General features: G+C 51.4%; 1 long non-coding RNA gene and 2 other non-coding genes across 3 annotated transcripts; all 3 read right to left on the bottom strand.

Moving 5' to 3' along the window:
- Positions 1–670: 670 nt before the first annotated feature.
- On the bottom strand, positions 671–861 carry LOC125158742 (U2 spliceosomal RNA). Its single transcript, XR_007149475.1, has one exon. It is a non-coding gene; the product is annotated as a U2 spliceosomal RNA (small nuclear RNA).
- A 1,524-nt stretch (positions 862–2,385) lies between these two features.
- Positions 2,386–5,373, bottom strand: LOC125158714 (uncharacterized). Its single transcript, XR_007149462.1, has 3 exons — positions 4,201–5,373; positions 3,921–4,094; positions 2,386–3,398 (listed from the first exon to the last, which is right to left on the bottom strand). It is a non-coding gene; the product is annotated as an uncharacterized LOC125158714 (long non-coding RNA).
- A 2,083-nt stretch (positions 5,374–7,456) lies between these two features.
- Positions 7,457–7,647, bottom strand: LOC125158731 (U2 spliceosomal RNA). Its single transcript, XR_007149465.1, has one exon. It is a non-coding gene; the product is annotated as a U2 spliceosomal RNA (small nuclear RNA).
- Between the last annotated feature and the right edge of the window lie 324 nt (positions 7,648–7,971).

Below are 7,971 nucleotides of genomic sequence, written 5' to 3'. Positions count from 1 at the left end.
GGTTGTAACAGAAAGAATATGTCACAGAGACCTTTGGGGGCCCGTGGAGCCTCAACTTTCTACGATGTGGCTGGCCCTTTAGAGACAAAGCATGCCCCCCCGCCGCCCCCGTCTCATACCACCAACGGTGAGGTTAAGAAAACATTTCACCTTTGTGCAGAAGGCAAAAGGGAGCACGGTTGAGAAGGTATGTCACTTTGTAGGTATGGGCCTCCTACGATGATAACTTTCCGCTTAAAAAATGACCACCGACTTGGGGCGCCTGGGTGGCTCAGTCTGGTTGGGCCTCCGACTTCGGCTCTCAGATCATGACCTCGCAGTTCGTGGGTTCCGGCCCGTGTCGGGGCGGGGTCTCTCTCTCTCTGCCCCTCTTCCGCTCACACTCTGGCTCTTGAAGACAAAACAAACAAACCACCTGCTTACAGTATTCAGTCATTTACATGCCATAGACCCCACTCAGGAGCACGACCAGGAGACGGAAGTAATAAGAGAGGTGACCGTGTGTCCGGCTTAGTCGGACTCCACGCCCGTCCAGCCTGGGAGCAAAGATTTGGAAACCTAAGCCCTCACAGCAAGTGTCGTTGCGAACTGACTGCTAGACGCGAAACACCTTCACAGCCGCACGCTGATCTTGAGCACCAAAAGTACTACCCCCCCCTCCCCCAGAGGAGGGGGGTACACCGGTCCTGGAAGTACTGCAATACCAGGTCGATGCGTGGAGTGGACGGAGCAAGCTCCTATTCCATCTCCCAGCTCCAAAAATCCATTTAACATATTGTCCTCGGATAGAGGACGTATCAGATATTAAACTGATAAGAACAGATACTACACTTGATCTTAGCCAAAAGGCCGAGAAGCGATACCGGTCGTGCCCGCCTCCCCGCCACCGCCCTGCCGCCATCCACATTGCACTCACGGTGAGCCAGGTCACCCTCCTTCCAGGTCTCACTTCCCTCGCTTCTCGGACTTTGGTATGGGAGCCACACTAGGCAGCAGGCTCTTGTGCAGGTTTTTAAATCTCTGCCTTTTAAAAGAGAAATTGTGTTCTCTGTCGTTGCTTCGTCGCGCTCACCCAGAGGCCGTTTCTCATTTGAATGCCCCCGCCCCTTCCGCGCGGCGAGGTGTAACCGCGCCCACCACTTCCCAGTTCTCTTGAAGGGCTTTGTGGGCTGGAGCAGAACCTAGGTTGAGGCCAAGCTCTCAGTTGGTTTAAAGCTTTTGCCTGCGTAAAGGCAGGACCAAGGGGGAGGTGGGGATGGGGGTCTGGGAACTGGGGAGTGTGTGGAAGGGGGCTGGAGCAGAGTGGTCCGAGGTTGAAGAACGTCGTCCCGTCATCACTGTAGGACCCTACGGGGCTTTGCTGTCTCCAGGGTGCTGGGAACCGAGAAGCGCCCGGCTGAGGTCTCCTGGAAAGGGCTCCAGAGAGAAGTGGGGACCCGAGACTGGGCCCTAACAGGGCTGCTACCCTGCCTTGGTCAGCAGGGCTCTTGGGCAAACTACTTGACCCGACCCCAGTCGAGCCTCAGTGTCCCGGGTCGAGAGGGGGAAACCTTCGTGCCTTCCTGAATGGGGTCGAGGGAGCACGAAACGTAGCTAATGAGGTGACCTCAATTTAAGCCGTCTAGAATATGGGTCCTGGGTCCCACGAGGTACCAGTGAAGGGGCCATCGATTGTGACACTGAAACAACGGAGCGGCAGTACACAATACAATAGGACACATTGGTTGTTTGGGTCCGACTTGTGCCCAGTGCTTTCTTTTCGGGTCAAACTTGCAAAGTTTACCTACAGATGGAACAGTTGAGACAGAGAGGTTAAGCCATTTGTCCAAGACCACACAGCTTAGTTGGTGAAGAGGCTGGGTAAGGTCTAGGAAGCCAAGAGCTCAGGGCCTGAAAAGAGCACGGGGGGGGGGGGGGGGGGGGGGGGGGAGGAGCAAGCAAGCAAGCAAGCAAGCAAGAGAAAAGTTATTCTTGTGTGTCCAGCCCAGGAGGAGACTAAGCGTTGCTGAGCCTGACACACAGGTAGGTGTGCGGGGGCGGACAGGACGGAAGCCGTCTAAACCCAGTCTGCCTAGTGTGACCTAGCCTGGACCTTGTCCTCCTCGCTTCACCCTCCGCCTTCAAGAAACCATTTGCCCATTGTCCTGTAAACTAAGAGATGATGAGATGAGAAATCATTAGACAGAATTATTAGGAATAACGACACGTGGGGTGCCTGGGTGGCTCAGTCGGTTAAGCGCCCCACTTTGGCTTTGGTCCTGATCTTCAAGGTCGGTGAGTTGGATGGAGCCCCTCATCCGGCTCTGTGCCAACAGCACGGAACCTGCTTCGGATCCTCGGTCTCCCTCTCTCTCCGCCCCCCCCCCCCCCCCCCTCGAACGTGCGCTCATGCGCGCCCTCGCCCTCTCTCTCTCTCAATAAACAAAGAAACAAACATTTTTTTAAAAAGAGGGAATAACAAGACATGTTTGGTACGTAGTATATCTGTGAGAACCAAGCACAGGGAAACACCTCAGGCCATTCACTTCTCTGTAGCTCCTCATCTGGAAAGCGAGAGTACTAACAGCAGGCATATAATCTTCCCTCCTCCACTCAGGGCCCCTGTTCTCCCTTACCTGTTTTTTGTTTGTTTGTTGTTTGTTTTTGTTCTTTATTCCATAGTCCACAGTTATATTTCCAGTGCTTAGGACAGTACCTGGCATATACTGGACACTTCGTATATTTGGTCGAATAAATGAATGAATAAATATTATATAATGTGATCTCTACATATGGAAGGTGATCAGCAGACCTCCTGGCTTGTGGTAATTATGACCCTCACTGCGTTCTACCAACTTTCTGCTCGCTTCCACGTTTATCTGGTCATCTTGTGCGTGCTCGCTTATTTATTTATTTATTTATTTATTTATTTATTTATTTATTTATTTATTTAAAGTAGGCTCCATGCCCAACATGGGGTCTGAACTCACGACCCTGAGATCATCGACAGTCCCATGCTCTTCTGACGGAGCCAGCCAGGCGCCCCACCGGGCTCCCTCCCGGAACGTCACGGGCATCTTGATCTGTGCAGTGAGGTGCCTGGGATGGCAGACATGCATGTTCTGTCATCGCAAAGGAGTATTTCCCATTGCAAATTAATGGTTTCTCATTCCAGTTCACGCACCGGCTTCTTGTGAGTTTGGTCAAGTTACTGAGTGTCTCTATCCTTTGCCCGTCGTCCTTTAAATGGTTCATCATTTTGCATTTCCACCTCGAGCACAGAGCACACTTCTTCGTATCCGTCCTAGTATAGGAATTGGGAGTATAAGTCTGACGTTACTTTTTCTGGATGGCTACCCAGCCGTCCCGGCATCCTATACGGAATAATAGCCCACGGACCGTCAGGTTCAGACGCCACCCTGATCATGTAAAAAAAAAAAAAAAAAAAGTCCTCATACGTATTTAGATATATTTCCGGATTTTTCTTCTCTCTCTCTCGTTTTAAAAAGATTTTAGTTTTAAGTAATCGCTACACCCAACGTGGGGCTCGAACTCACAACAACTCCAAGATCAGGAATCACATGCTCTACCCACTGGCCCGCCAGGCACCCCTGGATTTTTCTATTAAAAATTCTTCTGATAACCTGTTTTTAACATTTTTGATGCAGGCGCGCCCGGACGGCTCAGCTGGTTAAGCAACCATCGGCTCCTGATTTCGGCTCAGGTCACCATCTCACAGTTTGTGAGTTCGAGCCCCTCAATGGGCAGTGCGGAGACTACTTGGGATTCTCTCTCCCTCTCTCTCCCTCTCTCTCCCTCTCTCTCTCTCTCTCTCTCTCTCTCTCTCACACACACACACACACACACACACACACACACACACACAAATAAGTAAATAAACTTAAAAAAAAATACAAAAGACCCGAGGTGGGACATTTTACCGCAGTCTCGCTGCTCAAAGCGAGGTCTCCAGATCAGCAGCATTAGGGTCCCGTGAGCATGCTGGAAACGCAGGACCACGGGTTTCTTAACAAGACTCTCCTGGCGTGTGTGTTTGTGTGCGTGCGTGTGCGTACGGGACCGTTTGAGAAGTGCTCGGCGACGGCACTTGATGACTGAGGGAGAGAGACCGGCAGAAGCAGCAGATATATTCCTCAGGATCTCCACTCTCACTACCGATACATGCAAACCAATTTCTCTCCACCCTTCTCTCACCCTGACCTTCTGAGTCCCTGAGGAGAGTCTGCAAACGGTTTCTAGAACCTTCTGGTGCCGAGACAGAGAAAAGGAGCCCATGACACACGAGCGAGCTTTTTGGTGTTTCTTTTGTTTGAATTGTAAGTGACCGGAAGGCTCCAGGAACTGCGGATGGGATAATAAAAAAGCACAGAAGATACTGAAGGTCATTAATTAGATTCACTTGCATGTTCCTTGAGAGACAGGAGCCAAGAGGTGTGGGACTGTTCACGCTGCGTTTCTTTGACGGGGCCGGGCGGTGTTACCCCAAGCCAGCCTGAAAACCCTGGATAGTTACACGTGATCAAGGCAGTGGCAAGGGCCAGCAGAGTATCTGCCCCTCCCCTCCCCCCCCCCCCCCCAACCTCCCGCCCCGACTGCGTTCGGGATCCCGGGGCTAGAAAGAATATCAGGGTTTGTGTGCTGGACAGCAAGTGTCATGCCCAGCTAGACTGGATCCATAAAACTAGTTAGACTCCCCCAAGAACCGGGCTTCAAAACTTGCCTGCCATCCTTGGGCACCCACCGTGGGCCGGGTCGGCAAATCCCCACATTGTCCTTTTGGTCTTCCAACAATCCCAAAGAGAAGGTGTTACTTATCATATTTTACATCCAAAGAGATCCAGGCTGCCGAGGCCCCACCTCCCAACATCCTCAGCTGTCTTGCTCTGCTTCCTCCCACAGAATTAAGGGGACCCTTCCTCTTGGCTGGTTGGTTTTGCATCTTTGCGACTGACGGGTCCTCTCGTTCCCATCCACTTTCTGAGGAAAGTGGATCAATCAGCGTTCACGATCCCCACTTAACAGATGAGAAAAGCACACTTTCAGAAAGAGATTTCAAGCTAACCGGACTTGGGAGACAGACTCAGATGTGTGGGGGGCGGATTCAAGGACCTGGACACCTGGCTGCTGAGGGCAGAACGTTGGGTGCCTGGCCAGGGGTTTAAGATCCAAAGTGGGTTGCCAGGCAGCCGGCTCCTTTACCCGCACTGCACCGCCTCTAGGGCTGAGTCATCATCTCAGCCGATGAACCGATTTTCTTTTTCTCTTTGGGGGCAGCAGGGGGAAGCAGGGAGCCTCTAAGGGACGGATCCCCCCCCACACACACACACCCCCACCCCGCCGCCCCCTGTGCGTCAGGACCTCCCAGCACCTTGGGAGTCATCCATCCTGTGCTTAACTTAGGTGACAAGAAAACCAAGGTCCTGAGACCGGAAGGTTCAAGGCCATCCAGGTGTCAGACACAAGAGGGTGTGTAAGCCAGGCTTCCTGTTGAGACCCCCTCAGAGGGTAACACTCCATGATGGAGACTGATTTCATCCATCCCTTGTACTTTGACAAGTACAATTTCTTTCTTTCTTTCTTTCTTTCTTTCTTTCTTTCTCTCCCTTAAGTTTATTTATTTTGAGAGGGAGGGAGGGAGGGAGAGAGAGAGAGTGAGAGAAAGAGAAAGTGTGGGAGGGCGGGGGGGGGGGGAAGCGGGGGGTGGGGGGAGAGAATCCCAAGCAGACTCCGTGCTGTCAGCACAGAGCCCCACGCCAGGGCTCGATCCCACAAACCGTGAGATGCTGACCTGAGCTGCACTCAAGAGCCCGGCACTTAAACAACTGAACCACCCAGGCGCCCCTGCAAGTCCAAGGTTTTGATAAGTCTAAGATCACAAAACAGAACTGGGTAAAAATTTCCACAACTAATGGAAAAACTGGACTCAAGTAGAATAAATATTAATTACATGAGACTGAATGAGTTGAGGAGGAGGATCATTGTTATGACTTCATTGCTTGTTCTTTAATGTTTTGTGTTTCCAGATTTTTTTTGAAACCTTTTTTATCTTTTCTCTTAAGCTATCGACAATTTGGCAAATTATACCTTTGTAAACAAAGATGAAACATTTACTTTTTCTCCCTACATGATCCCTCCAGAATTCGGAAAGTTTTCAGCATTCTTCTTTCTTTTCTTTCTAATTTTTAAAATATTTACTTATTTGTTTGAGAGAGAGAGAGAGAGAGAGAGAGAGAGAGAGAGAGAGAGAGAACGTGAGTCGGGGAGGGGCAGAGAAAGAGGAGAATGAGAAACCCAGGCAGGCTCCACGCTGTCAGCCCAGAACCCGAGGTGGGGCTCAAACTCACCAACCGAGGGTTCATGACCTAGCCGAGACCACGAGTTGGATGCTTAACTGACTGAGCCACCCAGGCCTCCCTAGATTCATTCAGTTGTTCTAATCATGAGTCCTCTTGAGCGCTGGCAGAGATTTTAATCCCGATCTGCCCTCAAACATAAAAAGTCCTGGTGATGACAGGTGGAGGGAAACTGCAGGAACCACGCGTTTAAGGAAGAAACCCTGGAAACGTCCGCCAACACAAAGGCATTTAAGGAAGAGTGTACAGTGTGCGTGCTCAACAAATGTACTTAATTAACATGGATGGAAAACCCGGGAGACACAAGTGAGCAGGAACTCTCCGTTTCCACTTTGGTCACGAGCCACAGCCACTTGTAAATGTAAGGCCTTTCCCTAGTTGTGGCAGCGGACTGTCAAGAAGCCTGAAGGGAGGCATCTCCATGACAAGACAAAAAGGTGTTTTATATCAGGGGTTGGCAGACTACAGCCCGCACCCACATTTGGCCCGGTCCACTCTTGGAAGGTGTGCGTCAACAACGGACACTTTTAAGGGGTTGTAAAAGAAAGAGATGTCACAGACCTTCCGGGGCCGTGAAGCCTCGGCTTTTCACTACGTGGCGACGTCCGTCTCGTACCACGAACGATGATGGGGTTAGGAAAACGTCTTACCGGGGCAGAAGGTAAAAAGAAGCGCGGTTCAGGACATACGCCACGTGGGGGTACGGGCTTCCCGCGATGGATCTCGTAGCAGCCCTCCATCGAAGAAAGAACTACCGCTTAAAGACGTCAGCTGTTAAGTCTCCACACGCCCCACACAGAAACACGAAAGACAAAGAGTAGCAGAGATACGTCCCCGCGGAAGACTTGTCACGGGAGTGAGCATGCCTCCCCCATACTGCGTGGGACTAAGAACCAACAACCAAGAATACATGCGCATTTTTCTCCCAAGCTATTTCCTGGGGGTAGCAGGAAAGTTTCCGCAGAGCGTAAAACATCCCAGCCTGCCGAGAGAAAGCTCAAAACCCTTACGAGAAAAAAACGCAACGTAAGCAGGCATTTGCAGAAATATCATGAAGAACACACAAAAGCTGACTTTAGGCACCACACGTGTTGTCCCCCGAGCAGGGGTGCACCGTTCCTGGAAGTACTGCAATACCAGGTCGATGCGTGGAGTGGACGGAGCAAGCTCCTATTCCATCTCCCAGCTCCAAAAATCCATTTAATATATTGTCCTCGGATAGAGGACGTATCAGATATTAAACTGATAAGAACAGATACTACACTTGATCTTAGCCAAAAGGCCGAGAAGCGATACCGGTCGCGCCCGCCTCCCCGCCACCGCCCTGCCGCCATCCACATTGCACTCACGGTGAGCCAGGTCATCCTCCTTCCAGGTCTCACTTCCCTCGCTTCTCGGACTTTGGTATGGGAGCCACACTAGGCAGTAGGCTCTTGTGCAGGTTTTTAAATCCTCTACCTTTTAAAAGAGAAACTGTGTTTCTGTCGACGCTTCGTCGCTCTCGCCCAACGCCGTTCCTAATTTGAATTCCCCGCCTTTTCCCGCCCGCGGAGGCGTGGCTAAAGCAGGCCCCCTGGACCCCGGGATCGCTTCCGCGCGCCGAGAGTCGAAGCCGCGC

Source organism: Prionailurus viverrinus, unplaced genomic scaffold (genome assembly GCF_022837055.1).
Source record: "Prionailurus viverrinus isolate Anna unplaced genomic scaffold, UM_Priviv_1.0 scaffold_35, whole genome shotgun sequence".
NCBI lineage: Eukaryota > Metazoa > Chordata > Mammalia > Carnivora > Felidae > Prionailurus > Prionailurus viverrinus.
The sequence above is the reverse complement of the archived record's forward strand: the minus strand, read 5'-3'. Positions and strand labels throughout refer to the sequence as shown.